The following is a 23,589-nucleotide window of genomic DNA, read 5'->3' on the forward strand; positions in this document are numbered from 1 at the left end:
AGCCATGATGTATTTTTTCTGTTTTTTTTTTGCAAAAATGCATAGTATAATGCCAACATTTTTTTTTAATGCAAAAAAGCATCATGGCTTTTCCAACAACCCAATAGGCTATATAAGCTTCTCTGTTTATTTCTTGGATTCTCTAAGTAAATTATAATATCTATAAAATGCTTTAACTTATAAAGTTTTTTGATTAATATTATATATTTCTTCTTCTCCTCCTCCTCATATATATGTGTATACATATATGTATGTATGTTTGTGTTCATATACATGCACATGTGTGCATGTGCACACACACATACACACACACACTCACTATACCCTGGAGGTAAGAAGGACTTCTTGCATTTTTCAGTGGTCACATATAAAAAGGTTATATACAATCTTATTTAATATTTTCATTGTTGCCTCTTGGCCCCTAGAGAGAAAAATATTTACTATCTTGGACCAGCAGGTGGCAGAATGATTAAGGTACTGGACTCCCACATGGTCAACCACAATCGGAATCCTAGACCTGGAGGTTAAAAATCACACTGAGTGCATGTGCATGCATACCCCAAATGCCAAGAAGTGAATGGAGGAGAAGGGACTGCAATGTGGCCATACCCCTTAGGGGGATGATTTCTCTCTTTCTCTTTTTCTCTCTCTCTGTCTCTCTCCAGAGAGTACATGTAGCCTATGGCAAACCTCCCCTTCCCATTCAAAAAAAAAAAAAAAATGAAAGAAAGAAAGAAAAAGAAAATTTATTATTTAATAAAGTTTGGTAGCCAAACTATAGATCATTGACAAGACTCCTAGTCTGTGATCCTCTTAGAATATATTACTCTTATATTAGTCTTATTTTTCTGATCTTAAGTAAACTGTATCAGAAATTTGTCATCTTAGTAGTATGCAAATAACTTAAATTCTCTTATATTTATTTACTAAGAGATTTTTAAATTAACAAGAGTCAAAAGGTGAGAAATATTTTCTGATGATAGTATTTTAATTTACTAATATGGTTAATTCTATAGATTATTGTCAAACCACTTTTTAAATTCGTGTGAAACATTCTACTTTATGATAGAATAGCCTAATGATAGGCTAGTATTTTAATATAACATTAAAGTGAGATAGTATTTTATCTAGGTTTTTGCAAATAAATTGATAATTAAAATGAATCTTTAACTATTATTTTTCTCTTGCTATTTCCTTCTTTCTCTCTTTCATTGTTTTGTATTGTATTACCCTGCTTTTTCAACAGTTGTATAGACCATAGAAGACAAGCTGGGATTAAAAAATTTTTTCATTTTTAAACTTAACTTGCTTGCCATACAAAGTAATTAGTCTTTGTATATTTGTTTTTGTTTTCTTTTTTCTTTTTTTTTTGTATTTTTAAATTACCAGAGAGTGTGTGTGCTTGCTAGACAGAGAGAGAAAAAGGGAGAAAGCATCCTCCAATGGGATGTAGCCATACTGCAATTCCATCTTCTCCATTTCTCCATCCTCTTGACATTTTTGAGCACACAATGGCCATTTGAACTGTGATCTACTGTGTAGAATCCAGATCCTTTAACCATTAGGTTACAGCAGAAATCCTCAACACTGTGGTCATGAACTGGTATTGATCTATACAGCAAGTGGTAAACAGTGGGAAAGTGAGTGAAGCTTCATCTGTATTTACAGTCATTCCCCATTGCTTGCTTTACTGCCTGAGCTCTGCCTTTTGTCAGATCAGCAGTAACATTAGATTCTCATAGGAGCACAGATCCTATTATGAACTGCACACACAATGGATTGAGGATGCATGCTCCTTATAAGAATCTAATGCCTGGTGATCTGAGGTGGAGCTGAGGCAGTGAAGCTAACACTGGGGAGTGACTACAAATACTGCACTATGGTGAGTTGTACAATTATTTCATTATATGTTAATATTACAATGAAATAATGAAAACAAAGTGGTTGATACATATAATGCACTTGAATCACTTCAGAATGAAACCATCCTCACCCTTCACTGGTCCATGGAAAACCTGTCTTCCATTAAACCAGTCCCAGGTGCTAAAAATGTTGGGAATCACTGGGTTACAAGACTAGTCTATCTTTGTGCATTTGTTAAAAGTCAACTTTAGAACCATGTTGACTTGAACTGAGTTGCCTTTTTTTATTTTTATTTTTTTAAGAGAGAGATTTTGCTATAGGGCATGTGCACTCACCAGTCCAGAGAGAGACAGAGAGACAGAAAGTGAGAAACCACCCCCAGGGGGCATGGTCATGTCACAATCCCTTCCCCTTCATTCTCCTTTTGAGATTTTGGGCACACATGCACATACACTTTACATGAGTTTCAACCGCTGGGTCTGGAACTTGAACTGTAGTCGACCAGTGAGAGTCCAGCACTTTAACCACCACTGGCTCCTTAACCTGAATTTTTATTGTTAAACAGTGTGGGAATTCTAGATATATTTTTATTTTTCTGCATAGTGAGGTGTTTCTGAATAAATTTATGGAATCTTAAAACCAGTTAAAGAGTCAAACAAAACACAGAATTTAATTTACAACTACATAGAAATCACAAACTGTATTGAGATTTGCCTAACTATAGTGGTATGCTTTTACACTTGAGGGAAGAATAAGTCATCTCTGAGTTATAAAGCTTGAGGAAATGGCCTTAAATTTTCTTAGAAGAGAGTTATTTAAATTTTGGTACATTAGGTTAGAAATTCCAAGAAAATTCTCTCAGAGTGGTAGCAAGAGTTAATTTCCTCTTTTCTCCCACATATAGGCACAAAAAATAATTTTCTCTTTTATTTGACTATATGACAAATGAAGTATTTATAAGATAGTTGACCTGGTTCTAATTGTTTTGCAATAAATGTAAGAACAGAAACACAAATAACATGTATATTATATACTGTAATGTAAATAATGGTAAATCTCCTTGACTGGAAACATCATGTCATTCAAGAGAAAATAATGATGGATATTAAAATCTTATTCTATAGGGGCTGGCCGGTGGCATGGTGGTTAGGGGCACTGGACTCCCACAGGACCAACTGCAGTTCGAGTCCTGGACCTGGCAGCTTGCTTTCTCATTTTCCTTCTCTCTCTCTCACTCTGTCCCTCTCTGGTCAAATTAAAATATATAAATAAAGTTAAATTTAAAAAATTATTCTATCTACAAAAATATCTTGAAGATATTTTCATTAAAATTTCATTATATGGGGACCACCAGAAGGCATAATGTTATGTAGCTCTACTTCCATGTAGTCGACTATGGTTGCAGTCCCAGTCCCAGCGACTTAAAACTCACATCAGTCACATGTGCTTGTGTGTCCAAAATGCCAAGAGGATAATTAAGAAGGGACTGTGGTGTGGCCATCCCCCTGAAAGGTAATTTCCCACTTTCTGTTTCTCTCTCTGGTGAGTGCACATGCCCTATAAGAAAAAAAAAATAAATAAATCAAAAATAAATAAATAAATAAATAAACTTCATTATATGTATAAGTAGGAAGGGGAGAATTGTTCAGTCTTCAACTCATGAACAGAATGTTTCTCTATTTAGGATTCTTTCTTTTTTTCATTTTGTTGAGGTGATTATGGATTTTATTGTGTTTTAATTTTTATTTTTACCTGTTCATTGTTCATATATTAAAGAGGCACTGATTTTTGTGTGTTGACAACATAGGCTGCAAAATTTCAGAACTCAGTATTTCTGAAGTCCTTCTTTTACAGAATCCTTGGGATTTTCTCTACAGTCATTTATGTCATCGGCAAATAGAGATGGTTACATTTCTTTATTTCCAACTTATATGCTTTTATTCCTTTTTTATTGCCTTTGTCCGATGGTTAGAACTTTCAGTACTAGGTTGAATAATAGTTGCAAAGGAAGACATATTTCTCCTTTTTGCAATCTTTGAAGAAACACTCATCATTAAATACAATGTTACCTGCAGGAGATCTGTAATGCTCTTTATAAAATTCAGAAAGTCCTCTTCTATTCTTAGCTTGCTGAGACATTTTTTAAATAAATGAAACTGCTATTTTTGTCTCGGACTCTTTTGTGTGTCAATTAAGCATACTTTGTTATCTTCTTTAGCCCAATGATACAGTGTACAGTTAATTCTGTCCATTAATTTGGACATGCTAAACTAGCATTCTGTATTTGGAATAATTCGAATTTTGTTAGCTGTAATACTTTTTAAACATTGCTAGATTCAATTTGTTAGTATTTTGTAGAGTAGTTTTTATTTTACTTTCATAAGAGGTATTGACCTGAAATTTTATTTTTTTGGTAGTGTGTGTGTGTGTGTGTGTGTGTGTGTATGTGTGTGTGTTTCACTAAATCAGCTTAGTATTAGCCTGAGAATGAGTTTGGAAGTGTGTGCTTTGTTTTGCTTTTTTCTATCCTATGTTTTGGAAGAGAGTTATTATTTAAATGTTTGGTAGCACACAAAAATGAAGTCATCTGAGTCTGGAGTTTTATTTTGGGGGGGGATCTTTTCAATTAAAAACCAATTTCTTTAATGGTTATAGGATTGCCCATTTCATATTAGCTAGGTTTTAATAGTTGGTTGTTTATAAGAATTGTTTCCTTTTTTTCTAACTAGTCAAATAGATGAGTGTTAAATTATTACCCTGTTAATGACTCTAGCATCTGTAGTGACACATCTTTTTTATTCCTAATATTGGTGATTTATGTCTTTTTTTTCAATCTTGATAGAGATTTATAAATTTTTTTGAGGAACCAGTTTTTTATTTAATTAATTTTTGATTTCTCAATTTCCATTCCATTGATTTCTGCTCATATGTTTATTATTTTCTTTCTTCTGTGCCTTGCATTGGGCTTATGTTGCTCTTACAAAAATTTTCTTAGGCCAGCAGGTGGTATAGTAAATCCCTCATGACTGAGTCCCAGAACCAGTGGCTTCAAAAACATTCCTGGTTGGGAACCAGCAGGTGGCATGGTGGTTAGGGTGCTGGACACTCCCATAGGATTGACCTAGGTTCAAGTCCTGGACTTGGTAACTGGCTTTCTCACTGTCTCTCTTTCTCTGTCTGTCTCTCTCTGGTCAAATCAAAGTAAAATGAATGAATAAATAAAATTAAATAAAACAATTCTTTTTTTTTTTTTTTTTTTTTTGGAGAGGTTTTTTTTTTTTTTTTTTTTTTTTCGCTATAGGGTGCGTGCGCTCTCCAGACAGACAGAGAGAGACATAGAGACAGAAAGCGAGAAATCACCCCCGGGGGGATGGTCACGCCACAATCCCTTCTCCTCCATTCTTCTCTCGGGATCTTGGGCACGCACGCCCATGTGCCTGGCGTGAGTTTTAAGCCATCGGGTCCAGGATGCGAACCGCGGTCGACTACATGGGAGTCCAGCGACATAGCCATTATGCTAACTGCTGGTTCCCAATAAAACAATTCTTAAAAAAAAAGAAAAAGAAAAACATTCCTGGTTGCTAGAAAGTGAATGAATATGGAAGATTTGTTGCTGAGTGAAGCAAGTCAGGCTATGAAAGACAGACATTGTATGCCTCCACTTAACATACAGACTGTCTACACTCTACAGTAGAGACTGAAAGACTGGAGGACATAAAAGCATTAAAATGTATTATGGACACTAGAGACAAAGTGGAAGGAGAGTGTGGAAGGGGAAGAATACAAGAAAGGAAATTGGGGGAAAAATGGAGAGAGAAGATATTTGTGGGGCAGCGATATAGTTTGTTATCTGTTGATGAGGATGTGTATAGTATTCTCAATTGGACTGAGATGAGCATCATGCTGGGTAAAGTCTCTTTACAATCTAAATGATGTATGGTTATTGAATGTATAAATAATTAATAATAATTTTAAAAAATAAAAACATTCCTGGTTAGTTTTCCAAGAGGAAAATGAAGGAGAAGAGATTGCAGCATGGCCGTACTCCCTGGCTGGGAGGAATTGCCCACTTTCCAGCACTCTCTATCTCACAATGAAGAATGTAATCACATATGACAAAAATCTAAAAATAAATAAATAAGTAAGTAAGTTAGGGATTGACTTCAGACCTTTTATTCATTTATATAAATATTTAGTGCAATAGATTTTCCTATTAGGATTGTTTTAGTTTCATTACGTAATATACTTTGTTTTTGTTTTCCTTCACTTCTGTGTATGTTTTGTTTTATTTTAGTTGGAAATCTGTGGTTTAATTTTCATGTGTTTAGGAATTATGCTGTAGTCTTCCTATTACTGATTTCTGGCTGTAGTGTAATCAAAGCACACTCTTAACACTTTTAAATTTGTTGTTTTTAGATTGTTTTATTTTTGGTGCTGTTTGTTTTGTTCTACTGTTGTTGAGTAGCATGTTTTATATCAGTTAAATCAGTTTTGACTGGTTTTTTAAAGTATTTTTCAAAATAGTAATTTTGTCTAGAGTTTTATCAGTTGCTGAGAGATGACTATTGAATTCTTCAACTAGAATTGTAAATATATATTTCTTTTTAGTGATTTCAGGTTTTCTTTATATACCTTAAGATTTTGTTGTTTTGGTTCCTATTTCATGTCTTTTTGACAGGACCGCCCTATGTGAGTACAATTCCATGTCTACTGCACTGTTGTCTGGCCTCTGGAGTGCCAGTCTTTCTTGCAAATTATCTTTCTTTTCTGGGTTGATATTTTTTTTTTCCTTTGAGACAAGTGAAGATAGTGTGTGTAAACTCATGCATGTGTGGTGGTAAAGAAGAGCTCCAAATTTCCCTGGAATTTTGCTGAACAGAAGGAATTTACTGTGTTTTTTTCTGTTTCTCTAGAGTTCTTGGAATGTTGGTGGAAGATTCCAACATAGAGCAGGTGATGGAAAATTTAATTTCAGTCTGTAGCCACACAGTATTATTTTCCCCCCTCAAATATGAAGCAGAGAATTCTTCCTCTTGCTTCTCTGTGCCAATAGCAGACTTTTCTGTTCTACATTTAACTGTCTTTTAGGAGCTCTTTTAGGGCTTTGATTGGTCTTCTTAGGTCTCATTTCCCAAAGATGGGCATATGATGATAAAATACTGCTCTGAAGTTCCTTCTAGTGCCTATATCCCCTATCTTATTCAGACTCTCAGACATCACCTGTATATTTATGCTTTTTCCCTGGAACCATATTTTTTCCCCCAGACATAAGACATTTTCTTTCTTTTATATTTAATTTAATTTTTTCATGGTTACTATTATATTTTATTTAAAAACCCATATTCTTGAAATAGGAAAGATATTCCGTATCAATTCTTTTTCTCTAAAACTATCTTCAAACTGTTAGGAGATTTTGTTTTTCTTTTGTCTGCACTCATTAAGTCTGTAGGACACATTCTAATCAGTAATGAAGGTTCATTTAAAAACATTTTTTTAAGAATTATTTTATTTAATTTTATTCATTTATTTTAATTTGACCAGAATGGTACAGAGTGAGCAAGAGAGAGAGAAAAAAAGTGAGAAAGCAAGCCACCAGGATCAGGGCTTGAACCGTGGTGGGCCATGTGAGAGTCCAGTGCCTTAACCACCAAGCCACCTACTGGCCCTCCTGTTTTTCATTTTAAAATTTTTATTAATTTTTAAAATTTACATTTAAACACTGTATATCATTACAGTACACAGCATGTTTTTCCTCAGCATAAATACAGTGTATATTAGTCAAGTCGAAGGCATTATCATATACATTATATTCGGCAGATAATATTTCATTTTTATGTCTATTAAATGTATAGCTTGATTTTTCTCTGATCACCTCTCTCATACCCCGTTACTCACTCTCCATTACCCACCTCCTCCTATACTTTCTCTATTATCTATAGTTGCCCTCCTTGGTATTACTTTCAGTCATCATTTTCTGCTATAGAGTGCAAATATTTGGTATATATTGAATGGGACATACAATGTCTGTCTTTCACAGTCTGACTTGCTTCACGTAGCATTACTCTTCCATATTCATCCACTTTGTATCAAATGTCAGGGTCTGGCTTTGTTTTGCATTTTTTGTTATTGTAATGGATGCACAGTATTCCATAGAGTACATTTGCCACATTTTTTCAATCCACTCTCATCTCTTCTTGGACATTTGGGTTGATTTCATGTCCTAGCAATTATGAATAATGCTGCAATAAACAAGGATATGCAAGTGTTTTTCCATGTGAGGGTTTTCCTATCCTCTGGGTAGATACCTAAGAGTGGAATAACTGGCTCATTTGATAGTTTTATTTGGAAGTTTCTGAGGAAACTGCATATCATTATCCACAGTGTTTTACTAATTCACATTCTCCCCAACAGAGTAGGAGGGTTCCCTGTTCACTGAAGCCTTACCAGCACTTACCATTCTTTATTTTTCAATCTTAGCCATTCTGACTGGGATTAAGTGGTATCTCATTGTTTTGTTGTTGTTGTTTGTTTTAGGTTTTCTTTTTTTTTTTTTTTTTTTTGAGGGAGAGAGTTTTGATATGGGGCAGGTTTGCTAGCCAGAGAGACAGAGAGACAGAAAGCGAGAAATCACCCCCATGGGGGGGCATGGCATGCCTCAATCCCTTCTTCTCTCCTCTCCTCTCAGGATTTTGGCATGCACACCCACATACCTGGTGTGAATTTTAAGCTGCCAGGTCCGGGACTCAAAACAGCAGGCAACTATGTGGAAGTCCAGTGACATAATCGTTATGCCATCAACTGCTGCCTCATAGTGGTTTAAATTTGAATTTTACTCACAAGAGATGTTCAGTATTTTTTCATATGGTTTTTAGTCATTCATATGTCTTCCTTGGAGAATTGTCTGGTCATCTCACTATCCCATCTTCAAATGGGATTTTATTTTATTTTACTTTATTTTATTTTATTTAGCAGGTAAGCTGCTTGAGTTGTCTTTATATTCTGGTTATCAGTCCTTTATTTGTGCAATAATTCGTCTGGATTTGAATTTCTGTATGTCTAAGTTTGCAAAGTTTTCAGGTAATATATTATGAAAGAAATGTTCTAAGCCATTGCCAATCTCTTCACTTCTGGAATACTCATTTAATAATGCCTAGGATTTTCTGTATCAGTTCATCATTTTCATTGATTATTTTTACATTCTTCAAGATTGTTTGGATTAAGTGGGAAACTTCGTCTTCAGGTCAGAGATATTTTTATTGAACATTTCTACATTCTTCTTGATTGTTTGGACTAAGCGAAAACTTCATCTTTAGGTCAGAGATTCCTTCTTCCACACAGTCTAATCTGTTGCTAATACTTTTAAGGGAGGTTTTTATTTCCTGCATTTTATGTATGTATGTATGTATATATATGTGTGTATATATATATATATATGTGTGTGTGTATATATAAACACATATATATATATAGGAGGTCTTTACCTTAGAATGTGTGTGGTCACTAGAAAGAGAGAGAGAGAGTCAGATACAGTGAGAAATCACCCCTCCAGGGGGATGGCCACCTCATAATCCCATCTCCTCCATTGTCCTCCCAGGATCTTTCCCATCTTCTCCATTCTTCTCTAAGATCTTGGGTACACTGCACATGCACCCAGCATGATTTTCAAGCTACCAGGTCCAGGAACTGTGGTCGGCCATGTGACGTAACTATTACTCTATCTCCTGGACCCCTGTAAGGTATTCTTTAACTCCAAAAGTTCTGTCTGATCCTTTTTAGGGTGTCTATCTCTGAATGAAATTTCTCCTTCACATCATGGGATGACTTTCTCATCTCCTGGCATTGGTTATCTGTTTACTCTTGTATCTCAGTGAGTTCAGTTAAATAAATATTCTGAATTCTTTTTCTTACATTTCTGTGATTTATTGTGTTTTATCCATTACTAATGTTGAATTTTTGTGTTTTTTGGAGGGGAATTATTTTCTGTTATTTAATATTTCTTAATGTTCTACAGTGATTTCTAGACACTTTCTGATTAATCTCTCAGATTTACACAGAGTTCCTATGCTTTTGTGCCGAGGTAAGCATGGGTAGAGAATTACTGCTGAGTCTCACCATGATCAGATGTTTTGGCACCTATATAGCCCAAACTTTCTGGTCCCTATGCAGCTGAGAGCTGAGCAGAAAAGAAAGGATTTAAAGTACATGCGCCAAGGCAGCCATTTCTCCTCCATCCAAGGGTTGTCAGGAGGCTTTAGAGATGAGGTAGAGCCAGTGACCTTGCTTTGCCTCAACTCCTGGATAGGTAGAGAGTAGAGAGCATCAGCACCAGAAAGGCAGCTCTTCCTACCATTTCTGAATGTCCAGACAGCTGCTCCTCCCACACCCTAGGATCAGCAAGAGGCTTTGATGATGCAGTGAAGAGATTTTTGCATGGACCAACACCATAAGATACTGGACTCTGGGAGAACCAATGCTCCCTATCCAAGACACTGTGCATTGTGAAGAATAGTAGAAAGAACATTCAGAACTCTACCTTTTGAGACTTGCATCCTTCTGTGAGCATTTGCTGCGTAAAGGGAAGCCTTAAAAATGTAAAAATCAGAAGGACCAGCAGTTAGTATAATGGCTATGTCGCTGGACTCCCATGTAGTCGACTGTGGTTCACATCCCTGACCTGGTGGCTTAAAATTCATGCCGGGCGCGTGTGCGTGCCCACCCAAGATCCCGAGAGGAGAATGGAGGAGAAGGGGTTGCAGCATGGCCATCCCCCCTGGGGGGTGATTTCTCGCTTTCTCTCTGGTGATTTCTCACTTTCTCTCTGTCTCTCTCTGGCGAGCGCACGCGCCCTATAGCAAAAACCTCTGAAAAATGTAAAAATCAGATGTAGGCATGAAAATGAGGCAGCCAGAAGAAATCCACTGAAGGGCCTGATTATTCACTCACACCCCATGTGAGATACAAGTTAGTGATCAGCCCCAGGAGAATGGGGATCAGGGCATTAACCACCTGGTTCTGTATCCAACAGACTCAAGGAAAGGCCTGCCTGATGGTCCTGCCCATGTCCATTACCTCCGATGGTTCCAATGAACTGCAAGTTCACCCAGTATTTTAATACACCAGACATGGCTGTCTTAATGTTAGGTCTTGCTTCCATTTTAAGTGAATCCTGAGGTTTTTACAAATACACATATTTCTCTTTAGGTAACAGCTATTATCTACTTTGATCTCTGAGGGCCTTTGAAATCACTGCAACATCACAAATCAGGAGTGTTATACCTGCCTAAATCAATTGCTAAAATTCAGAGTTGGTTTGTTTGTTTGTTACTTTTTTTTTTTCTGTATGCATTCACAAGATAGAGCAAGAGAGAGAGAAGGAGAGGAGAAAGCACCCTCCGCAATGGGCATGGTCATGCCACAATCCCTTCTTTTCTATTTCCTTATCCTTTCTGGAGATTTTGGGCACAGACTCCCTTAGGCCATCAATCCAGCCATAGAGTTTCACTCCTCAAGACCAGAAGTGGTTCTACACACCACTAGAGCTGTTTTTCACTTGTGCACATTTTGCAGTACGGTAGCTTTAAGTGAAAGTCAATGAGCCTTTACCTGGCACACTGTGATCACAAGGGCAGGTTGGGCCACTACATATTATTCCACATATATTCTTCTTATGGCAGAGTAGAACATGACCCCATTGATTTCTGACAACAGAGTCCCCAGAGTGACTGAGTTTAAAAATTGAGGCAGGTGATCCAACAAGTTTGAGGAATGTTACATAGTATCCCATACAGGGTAATTACAATACATATTCATATTCCACAGGCTCTAAAAGTTCTGTAATTAAGACCTTGGTTGTATCTTTTTAATCTTATATTTCACAAGTTAGTCTTAATGGGAAAAAAGGGGGAATACATTTTTTCAACATTTTTTCAATACTCAAGAGAACTAATGATTCAAATTTCTATTTCAGTGAATACTTTTCTTCTTAAAGTAAACTTCTCTTGACATTTCTCCTCCATGTCTGTGAAAACAGGTACTTACAAGCTGTTTGTCTGTACTACCTAATAAAAACAAAATGTCTATCAAGAGATCTTATTAATATAGTCACATTTGCCTACTATTTACTTATCTGTTGACTCTCTTTATTTTTTTCTTTGCAATTAATTATACTATTGTCTTGATATAAAAAGCTCTCAGCTAATTTAGAGTCTAAGATCTAAGATATTAATTTTGATCATCCTTCAAATGCTACCTTAAATTACAATTTTCTCATAATCACTTAACTATTCACTTTGTACCTGCCTTATAATAGCCCTAAGGACATTTCCCTTATCTATGCTTTCAAAGCACAGTATTTTTATAATTACTATTATACCCATCATAGTCTTGACTTTTATAATAGGTCCAAAATGTTCATGTTTCAGTGAACATTCAAAGTTATAACTCTCTTGAATGGTAGGACATACTTACTACAAGGTTTGTCCTCTATTCAGTTATCTTTATTCCTTAATGGTTGTTTCATAAGGGTGCTCTTCATGCTTTCCAGTCTTTGCCATGTACCTTGAAATGGTTAACTTCGTGTTTTATTAAACTTTATTCTATGTTAGACTGACTACTCATTCTAACTCCAACGATCCATCCAAATAGTCCTGTTTTTTCTTTATGCAAAATTCCTATTGCCAGAAACAGCAGTTGGCGTAATGGCTATGTTACTGGACTCCCACATAGTCTACTGCAGTTCGAGTCTCGGACCCGGTAGTTTAAAATTACACTGGGTGCGTGTGTGTGCATGCCCAAGATTCCAAGAGGAGAATGAAGGAGAAGGGATCACAGTGTGCCCATCCTTCCCAGGGGGTGATTTCTTGCTTTCTGTCTCTCTGTCTCTGTTTTTCTGGCGAGTGCATGCACCCTATAACAAAAACTTCTAAAAAAATTAAAAAATCCTATTGCCAAGAACAATTAACTATATTCCAGACTTAAAAGAATGACACATATTTTCCTTTATAAAATGCTGACCAATTTCAGTCCCTTCTGGTGTAGAACCTGGCACAAAACAATGATAACAGAAAGGACAAGAAAAATAAATCATGATCATAGATTAGAGTATATAGGGTTCATTCTGATTTAATCCCACTAGAATAGGAAGGAATTTATTAACAATTAATTACATTGTCAGATATTCTGCATTACTATCTTTCTTATTCTTCAGGAAAGAAAAGATTGGGTATCTCCCTAAACAAATGCCAAATTTGTGTCAGTGAATTAAATTCTTACTCCAAATTAGTGAGACCAAGTAACTTAAAGAGAAAATCTAAGATAGTAGGAAAGTTTAATCAATGACCTAATTCTGAACTTTTGCTAAATACTTCCATGTTTCGATCTCCCTGCTTCATATTAAGATACAAATGGAGAAGTGACTTTGTGATTCTCTTTTCTTCTAGATAGAATCTAAAACTATACTTACATTTTGATTTGGATCTTTGTTTTGTTCAAACAACACACTGCATGATACATCTCTCCTACATTCCAAATCTTTTTAGCCTTTTAGAATTGACTCCTCAGAACCAGCAGTTAGCGTAATGGCTATGTCGCTGGACTCCCACGCAGTCAACCGCGGTTTGCGTCCTGGACCCGGTGGCTTAAAACTCACACCAGGCGTGTGTGCGTGCGTGCCCAAGATCCCGAGAGGAGAATGGAGGAGAAGGGATTGCAGTGTGGCCATCCCCCCTGGGGGGTGATTTCTCGCTTTCTGTCTCTCTGTCTCTCTCTGTTTGTCTGGTGAGCACATGTGCCGTATAGCGAAAAAACCTCTCCAAAAAAAAAAAAAGAATTAACTCCTCACACCTTCCTGGATATAAGTGTTTCATGGTGTTTACATATTAGTCATGGCTGAATCTCTTTATATGTTTCAGAAGAGCCCTAATATTATACCAGCTAAAAATCTTCCCATTTACCTATTTTTCAACCACTCTTGCAGAATTCTAATCTCCTAGTGCCTACCCTCTAACCTTGAATCTGAGTTGGCAATATTTCTTAAGGCACCATGTAGAGAAATTTAATCCTAAAGTGAACATGAAAAATGATGCATGTACTATCAATTTAAATGCTGCTCTTCATGAGTTCAGTTTGAAGGGAGAAATCATACATCGTGGCATGAATTCTGAATCTTCTTGGAAAAGACAAAGATATTAAAAGAAAATTAGTAAGTTATTTCAAAGAGTGTATAAGGTAGTACATTTTATCTGCATTTATCATTCACCAAATGCAGTTCAGAAATTGACTATGGTAAGAATTATATTTTAATTTTATTCATGCAAAATTGGGCACTGCATTTTACTATACTCATGTTCTATTACTTGATAATAATGGCACATATTTGTATTTTTTCTATAAAAGATCTCAATGGAGAAGAATTAGAACTACATATACTCATCTACAAGAGGTAACACATTAATTTATTTACTAATGCATCTATTCAATGTTCGTTTAGCAACTCTTCTCTCAGGCACTGTGTGAGACACTGAGATTCAAAGATGGTTAAGTCAGACTTAGGTGGTCAGTACTTATTTTTAGAGACCTTTGTAAAATTGTTATTTGTTTGAAATTCAGCAACAATACTAATTCATCTTAGAGTAGAAAAAAAGTGCTAGACAATAATGTGAACTCTAGTGACTTTATCTTGGTACTATCAGTGATGTCGTTTTCTATTCTGAAGATTGAGCAAATTGGGTAACTTTTTTCTTTGAAGGGGTTGAAAGCAGAGAATTTATTAAAGGAGGTGGAAGGAAGATCAGAGCTCCCAGGAAGGGAGGGGTTCAAAACGGGTTACCCCTGGTAAACTTTTATACCATATTTTTTTCTTCTTTTGAAATAATTTCAAATATCTTAAATATGCCAAGCATTATTAGTCACAAGTTTATGTGAAAAAAATTCAACTAATATTTTCATCAACAATGAAAATAGTTATTTTTAATGTGTAGGACCAGCAGTTAGCGCAATGGCTATGTCACTGAACTCCCATGTAGTCGACCGCAGTCTGAGACCCGGACCCGGTGGCTTAAACTCACACCAGGTGCGTGTGCGTGCGTGCCCAAGATGCTGAGAGGACAATGGAGGAAAAGGGATTGCAGCGTGGCCATCCCCCTGGGGGGGGTTTTCTTGCTTTCTGTCTCTGTCTCTGTCTTTCTGGCGAGCGCACGTGCCCTATAGCAAAAACCTCTCCAAAAAAAAAAGAAAAAAAAATTAATTTGTAAGTGAGAAACTTATGAAACAGAATTTAAACTTTTTGTCCAAAAGTGTTTAGGCTAGTAAACATCGGAACAAAAATTTAAGCCAGGCTTACCTAGCTAAGATACAGCTCACCCTCTTACTAGTCTGCCTCCTCTGAGCCTTCCACATCAAAGGAATCATTAGCGACTAACAGTATCTGTCAGTTCTAATAAACATAACAAATGTAAGGTATATATTCATAATTTGCCCAAAACTTGCTGCTCTTCTAGAATGTATTATAAATTTGAATGTAACTTTACTCTTATTTTAAGTAAATTTTTAAATTTTTGTTTTGATTTATTTTTAAATAATATCAAGTACATCACTGTGTATTTAACAGTTACACAAAATAGTGAAAACTATAAATGTAAGTCAATGAAAATGTGTCAAATAAAGTCATATAATAATTAAAGAAAAATGTTTTAACTTTGAACGCATTTAAAATAATATGAAAGGGAAGTTACAATTATTTTAAAATATTTAAAAATGCAATATTTCCTTTAAGTTTTAAATTATAAACTGTGTCAAAATCAATGTAGCAGAAATCTATATTAACTTGTCTTCCTATGATCCATTGTTCATTTCCCTTCCAGGAAGCTGAGACATGGAAGGGAAGACAAGCTATAAAAGTCACTAGTGGTAGTTGTTTTATTTCAACATTTCTTTCTCCTGCAGATCTCTGTAGTTTCATAGATTTTATTTATAATTGTAAATTTGTTATTACTCATATTGGTATTCCACTATAGATAATACATCATTTCCCTCTGACTGTTTTCAATTTGTTTTTCAATATTTCTTCTTTCTCTTTTTAGGTTTCCCCACTGGCACATTTACTTTCCAGAGCATGGAGAGGGCACTGTGAGAAAGCAGGCCGAGGGGAGATGGACACACCACAGTTTCCTTTCCTCCTTTCTTCTCTTGGGATTTTGGACATGCATGCCCACACGCCTATGTTTTTTTCAAGCTGCCAGTTCCTAGAGTCAAACCATGCAGTTCGGCCATGTGCGTGTCAGCCACATCAACCACCATGCAATGCCACTGAGGGCCCTAACTTTCACTTTCAAAAGTTTATTTATGATGTGTTTTGGAGTAAATTTCTTTGCATATCTTTGAAATTATTCTATTCCAGTTTAAAATCTATTTTGATTTTGTGGGTTTATGTATTTTGTTAAATCTGGGAAATCTTAAGGCATTATTGCTCTAGTTACGCTTTAGTTACACACTTTTTCCTCTCCTCCTGATACTCTGCCTATACAAATATTGAATTTTTTGTATAATTTCACAAGTTATTCTCTGAGGCTTTGGCCATTCTACCTTTTCAGTTTATTGAGTCTCTGTTAATCAGATTTGATAAATTCTATTGATGTTTCCATGTGTTCATTGATTCTGTTTTCTGTCATCTGCACTCTAAGCACATCCAGTAAATATTTTTTCATGTTGTTACTGCATTTTTCAGCTCTATAATTTATATTTGTTTGTTTCTTATAACATACTTCTTCGCTAAGATCTATTTCTTCACAGTTTCTCAAGAGAATATGAATTTGAGGGACCGGCAGTTAGCGTAATGGCTATGTCGCTGGACTCCCACGTAGTCGACCGCGGTTCGCGTCCTGGACCCGGTGGCTTAAAACTCATGCCGGGTGCATGTGCGTGCATGCCCAAGATCCCGAGAGGACAATGGAGGAGAAGGGATTGTGGCATGGCCATCACCCCTGGGGGGTGATTTCCTGCTTTCTGTCTCTCTGTCTCTGTCTGTCTGGCGAACGCACGTGCCCTATATCAAAAACCTCTCCAGAAAAAAAAAAAAAAAAGAGAGAGAGAGAATATGAATTTGATTGTTGATGGCAGGTCTTGTTTAAATGCTGTGTCTCAGCAGGCAGTTACCGTTTAGGTTTAGTGCATGGGCCTTGTCTTACCTCTGTGAGTCGTGCTTCCAATGGTAGTTTTAGTCTCAGAGCATTGCTGGTGATAGTTTGATCTGGTTGGTTTATCTGGTTCTACTGGGGCTTTCACTGGACCCTGATGGTGCTGCCTGAGAAGGTAGAAGGGGATGCTCCAGAATGCTGGCTGTCTGATGTCTACTGGCATCTAGAGAGTGTGGTGGGATCTCTCCTTCCATCCTGCCAGGATGTCTCTGAGCAAACACAGGAGTGTTTTCCTACTTCCCACACCAAGAAATTAACTATGAAGGAATTCTTCCTTCCTGTCTCTTCTGGAAGGGGCATTGAAGAGGATTGCAGGGCAAGAGACTTTCCAGGGCAGTCTGCTTGGGGGCTTCAACTGCCACTTTGCTCACAACTGCTATGTCTCTCAGTGTCATTGTCTTTTGCTTCATTATCAGGTTTATAATTTGGATAAGCAGAGAGGAGAAAGGAGATAGAAGTCTATGCTTTATTGTTTCAATAGGATGTCCCAAACTAACTTTCATCATCATCAGAGATATAAAATCTAGGGGGATGTAAAATATAGCAATTACTTACTAAGCATCTTTCTGTGTATTTTAGGAGTACTGATCATTGTTATTGTCATTTTTTCTGAGAGTAATTATTCAGATAATGTAAATCTATTTACAAATTTCTTATTATTACACCAATTCTCTTCCTCCAATATATTATTTTAGCCTTTCCCTCATTAGAAAATTCTAGTTCTAACTTTGAATAAATTACATATTACAACAGGATTCTTTTAAGGATTAAGCGAGCTAAGCTATGTAAAAACCTGAAATTTTACTTAGCAAAGTCATATTTATTTTTAATTACAGCTACAATCCACTGAGAGTGATCTAATAGAGATCAGATTTATGAACTAAAGAAAGACATTTATATAAGCATCAATAAGTCTTTGGAGATAGATCTGATTTTGATGTAGTGGCTTCATGCACTTGAAATATATTCATAACTCACAATGTCTGGCCCCTGTATTATGTACTAGGATACAAGGATGCACACATAAGCATAGTTCTTCTGTTCCTCTGAATTTTCTTTATATTTGGAAAGAAAGATAATTTTAAAAATTATTTCATAAAGTGTATAACTGCCATAATAAGTAAATTAAAATTAATCAAGAAACACTTAGGCAGGGTTCAGCCTAAATTGGATGTGTTCACTTTGAACAAAGCAGATAAGAGAGAACATGCATTACTGGAATCAGAAGAGAGTATACACGTAGTGCACAAAGCATAGTGAGCAATAAACTACTGAGAAATTTGCCTCTTATCATTCTATAATTTTTTTAGAGAGAGCTTTTAGCTATAGGGTGCATGCACTTGCTGGAGAGACAGAGAGAGACAGAAAGCATAAAGTCATTCCCCAGGGGGATGGCCATGCTGCAATCCCCTTCTCCATTCTCCTCTCGGGATCTTAAGCACATACACGCACCTGGAGTGAGTTTTAAGTGGCCAGGTCTGGACCTCAAACCACAGTTGACTACATGGTCCAGCAATGTAATCATTATGCCATCTGTTGGTCCCTTCACTGTATAATTTTGAAGAAATAAACTCCCTCCCCCATTTTTTTTCTTTCTTTCTTTTTTTTTTTTTTTTTTCAGCTTTTTGCTATAGGGCACATGTGCTCACCAGAAAGACAGAGAGAGAGACAGAGAGACAGAAAGCAAGAAAATCGCCCCCCAGGGGGATGGCCATGCTGCAGTCCCTTCTCCTCCATCTTCCTCTCAGGATCTTGGGCATACATGCACATGTGCCAGGTGTGAGTTTGTGCGACCGGGTCTGGGACTCAAACCATAGTCGACTACATGGGAGTCCAAAGATATAGTCATTATGCCAACTGCTGGTTCCAAGAAATAATTAAACTTTTCATAGGCTCAATTTTCTGTTCTGGTGAAAGGAAAAAAGTTGACTCATGTCTTCTCCAAAAGATGAAAATTGCTAATATAATATTTATAATACAATACTAAGTACAAAATATTCATTCATGGCTAACTGTTCCCCTGGTTGTTAAGGCAGCTACATGGTCAACTACATGGTTCAAGTTCTAGACTCAGTGACCTGATAAACACATGGGAGTGTGTGTATGTGTGTGTGTGTGTGTGTGTGTGTGCCCAAAATCCAAAGAGAAGCATGGAAGAGAAGAGATTGTGAAATGGTCATGACCCCTGAGTGGTGCTTCTTCATTTTCTCTCTCTCTCTTTCTCTCTCTGCCTCTTTCTGGTGAGTATATGCGCCCTATAATAAAACTGAAAAAAAAATACCTTCATTAAGTGTTTACTATTGTCATTCATTATTACTTAGAAAATATTTTGATGAGCCAAAACAGAAATTGAAATAGGATGATTTTAAAAAAAGGAACTTAACTTTTAGTTTTATTCATTTATTTTATATTGTCCCAAACAAGAGAGGCTTAGAATGAACATGAGCAAACCTCTGGTGCATGAGGAGAAAAGGAGAGGAGCTCAGCCCTCATCTCTGTACTCTATCAGCAGCATTTGACACTTTGAGCATTCTGTTTTCCTTAAAATACTTTCTGATTTTGGCATCCAGGATGCCACACTGAGCCTATTCTAATTCATTCAACCACTGGCCACTTTTCAAGCTCATTTGCTGGTTCTTTCTAATTGTCCTTAACTGGCAATTACTATGACTTTTCCCTGCCTCATCTTTTAAAATCTATTTTACTTTATTAATAATTTCATTAAGAACCTAGCCTTTCATTTTGATCCTTTATGTCCATATGACTCAATATTATTATACCTTAATATTTAAGAATTCATCCCTGCACTGTTAACCTATGCTTCAAATCAAATACTCAATATCATGTTTTGAATGTCACAGAAGCATTTCACATGTGACATACCAAATAATGAGTTTTTAAACGTTTCCCTATATTTTGTTCTTTCCAAAATCATTTTCACCTAAGTAACAGAAAATTAATCATTCTTGCTACTCAAAATAAAATAAAATAAACGTTTAAAATTAGCTGCAACTTCTTTCTCTTGTTGACTCTCCTCATTTAAACAATCAATACATTCTATAGAATTTAAAATATAACATATCTAGAACCCTCATAAACTTCACTACAGTTGTTTTGGTCTTAGTCAACATTAACATCAACCATCCCATAAAAGGTTTTTCCTCTTTTCTTTACAGTGCACATTTTTAGGAGAGAGTCATTCTGAGCCTGTGCTCAGTCTTGTTTTGTCTTTTCTGTTTCCTTTCCTGACCATTTACTTTGAATCCCATTCTTGCTCTCTATATCTTGTACCTAACTGATTAGCTCTTCCTTTGCTTTCCTCACTACTCCAAGAGCTTGGGCAGCAATCACACTTTACTCCACCTTCATGTGATATGGACTGACTTTTTCCATTTCTAGCCAAAGTTGTTAGAAAAATCATGATGTATTTTTCTATGTTTTTCTATGCAAAAAATGCATCATGACTTTTCCAACAGCACAGTATTTCTGATGGCTTCAGCATGAGACAGAATCCTGAGCCATTGTGCTCTCCTGTAAAAGGTTAGCTATGCTAGCCTAACATTCACAGTCCTCTCAAAGACACTTACAATTTAAAATGGACTGTGGAATGATGTCAACAAACAGCAGAGTAAGAGTTGCCCAGTCCCACTCCCACTCACAGAAATCCAATTAGCAACTTTCCATCGATGAGAGTATCTTTGTGAATATCTCAGAATCTGAGAGTGAGACTGAGACCCTCCCTTGGACCACAGAACTGAGAAAAGCACAAGATATCACTTCCAACCTGTTAGAATCATTTTTATCAATAAAATGAAAGATGGGGCCAATCCAGTAGCTAGTTGTTAAGGGAGCTGGATCCCACCTGGCCAACTATGGTTAAAATCCTTGCCCTGGCAGCCGTTAAAAACATGTGATTTATGTGTACATGCATGCCCAAAACCCTAACTAATAGAAAGGAGGAATGAAGAAAAAGGATCACAGGACGACTACAACCCATTGCAGCCCCTTTCTCTTTCTCTGTCTCTCTGTCTCTCTATCTCTTCCTCTTGGTAGCATATACACCATCTGGTGATTAAAAAAAGAAAAGAAAAAAGAAGCAAAAAATGTTTTTTAGCATGTTAAGAAAGAGAAATTCTTATACATCGTTGGTAGGAATATACATTAGTATAGCTATTTTAGAAAATAGTATGGAATTCCTAAAAATCTAAAATAAAACTGTCATATGATCCAGTAATCCTACTTCTTGGTGAATACCTTAAGGAATTGAAATCAATATGTTGAAGGGATATCTCCACTACCATGTTTATGACAGCATTCTTCACAGTAGCTCAGATACGGAAGTGTCCAACAACAGATAAATACATAAAAATAATGTGGCATGTATACACAGATTTAAAAAGAAGGAAATCCTGTCACTGACAACTACATCAAGGAATCTGGAGTACATTTTGCTAAGTGAAATAAGCCAGACATAGACAAATACTTCATGATCTCACTTATATGTGGAATCTAAAAAACAGAATTCATAGAAGTAGAAAGTAAAACAATGGTTATCATAGGTTAAGTGATGGTGGAGGAGGATGGACAGTTGTTGACTATGGTCAATAATTTTTGTGCACTTCGACATAAGTACGGTAATTTATTTCAGAAGTCTCTCCACAAAAAGTAATAGGTAGGTGAGGTGATTTCTGTTAATATTGATTTAGCCATTATGTATTATATGCATATTTAAACCATCATATTTTAACCTATAAATGAATATGATTATGATTTGCCAATCACAACAATATTAATAAAAAAATGTGGTTTACAATTTTTGACTGATGTATATGTCTTTCTTACAAGACTAAGAAGTCTGTTTTCTTTATTTCCAGACCTCGTTTATTGGTCGGGACATAGTTGGAGCTCAGTAAAGACTTACTAGATAAATAATTGAAGGAATAAATGTCGATGGTAAAATGGAGCCAACCGGATTTTTCAAATGACTGGTTATATAGAAAAACTGTTAACGATTTAGAGTTGTATTCCTGGATTCATATTCACCTCCTCTACTTTCTGACTTTATGACCTTGGACGAGTTACTTACTATCTCTGACTCTTAAGCTACTCATCTGTAAAATGAGGTAATAACAGAACTTACTTCATTGAATTGTTATAAAAATTAGATGAGCACAGTGCCTGGTACATAGTTAACATTGAAAAGAAAACTATTATCAAAAGCTATTACAAGAGATAGTATACAAGTATATTTGCTGGGTGTTACTATATTTAAACATCACCCTTTTAAAACTAATTTGCTTGTACTCATTTGTTTTCCTTGAGTGCAAAGAAGTGTTTCATCTATCTGGGTTTTTAACACACCTCTGCCAAATTAATTAGAAGTGATGTACCCTTCACTACATTAATAATAGAAAGCCACGGTGTAGAAATTTGAATGACCTTATTATTGCCTAACCAATTTTTCTTGGAATAGGCAGTAGAGTGTCTATTATACACAGGAAGAGTTCTCTTTCAAACATAACTGTGGGAGCATTTTTCCTATTTTGTATTTGCAAGAGATGTCTATTTCCTTCTTAAACACCACTTTTCATTTGGCAACCGGAAAAGGGCTTACTGCAGTAATATATTTAAGCTTTTGGTCTGGTTCTGCATAATCTAATTTTTATACACTCTGCACAAATTGTAGCCACTTCATCAATGTCTTATTATTTTTTTCTGTGAACAATGCAATGACAGTGATTAATTTCTAAAGACTGGTAAACAAAAACCTTACCTTGGAAGTGATTAAAACAGAGCTGCAAACTGTGTGAGGGCTGACAAATGTATACACACACTCATGCACCACACACCCCAGAGTGAGTGGAGTGAACTGTATATCTAATATTCCTGTGGAAAGGCTATGAAACAAGATAATCTGCTTCACTACATTTTGATAAATCTATTCCTGAGACCTGATTACATTTCAATTACTAAAACAGTGGCTGGCTATTAGCAGTCAAACATATGAAAGTTAATTAACTCTAAAGTATGTATTTCAACAGAAAAAGAACGCAAATAATCACACTTTAAAATATTTTTATAAAATGCTTCTTTTTCATTTTGTGATTATACTAAGTCTCTTAATATAATAAAATTGGGGTTAAACTATTTTATCACAGGCAAATCAGGTCATGAACAAACTTGACTATTTGTCTTGCCCAAGGACATTGTTCTTAGTTATGTGTGTGTGACAAAGTTACTGTGCTTTTTTAGATACCTCTTTGTTAGCCCTTGAAAAAAAATTGAAAATAAAACTTAGCATCTTTTTTTTTAATGTATGATATGTTTTGATGTATATATCTAAGCAATTATATTTTAAATAACCACACCAGTGCATTCTGCGATATCTTCATTGCAGGGGATATGCAATGGTATAACAAAAAGAACAACATTGCTACACAGAAGAGAATTCATTTTTATCTTAAATTGTATGCAATAAAGGATAGAAAGAAAAGAGTGTGAGAGATAGAGAAAGCAGTTGTCAGAAAATGATCAT

The sequence above is a fragment of the Tupaia chinensis genome, unplaced genomic scaffold, assembly GCF_000334495.1.
Source record: "Tupaia chinensis unplaced genomic scaffold, TupChi_1.0 Scaffold000298_1, whole genome shotgun sequence".
NCBI lineage: Eukaryota > Metazoa > Chordata > Mammalia > Scandentia > Tupaiidae > Tupaia > Tupaia belangeri.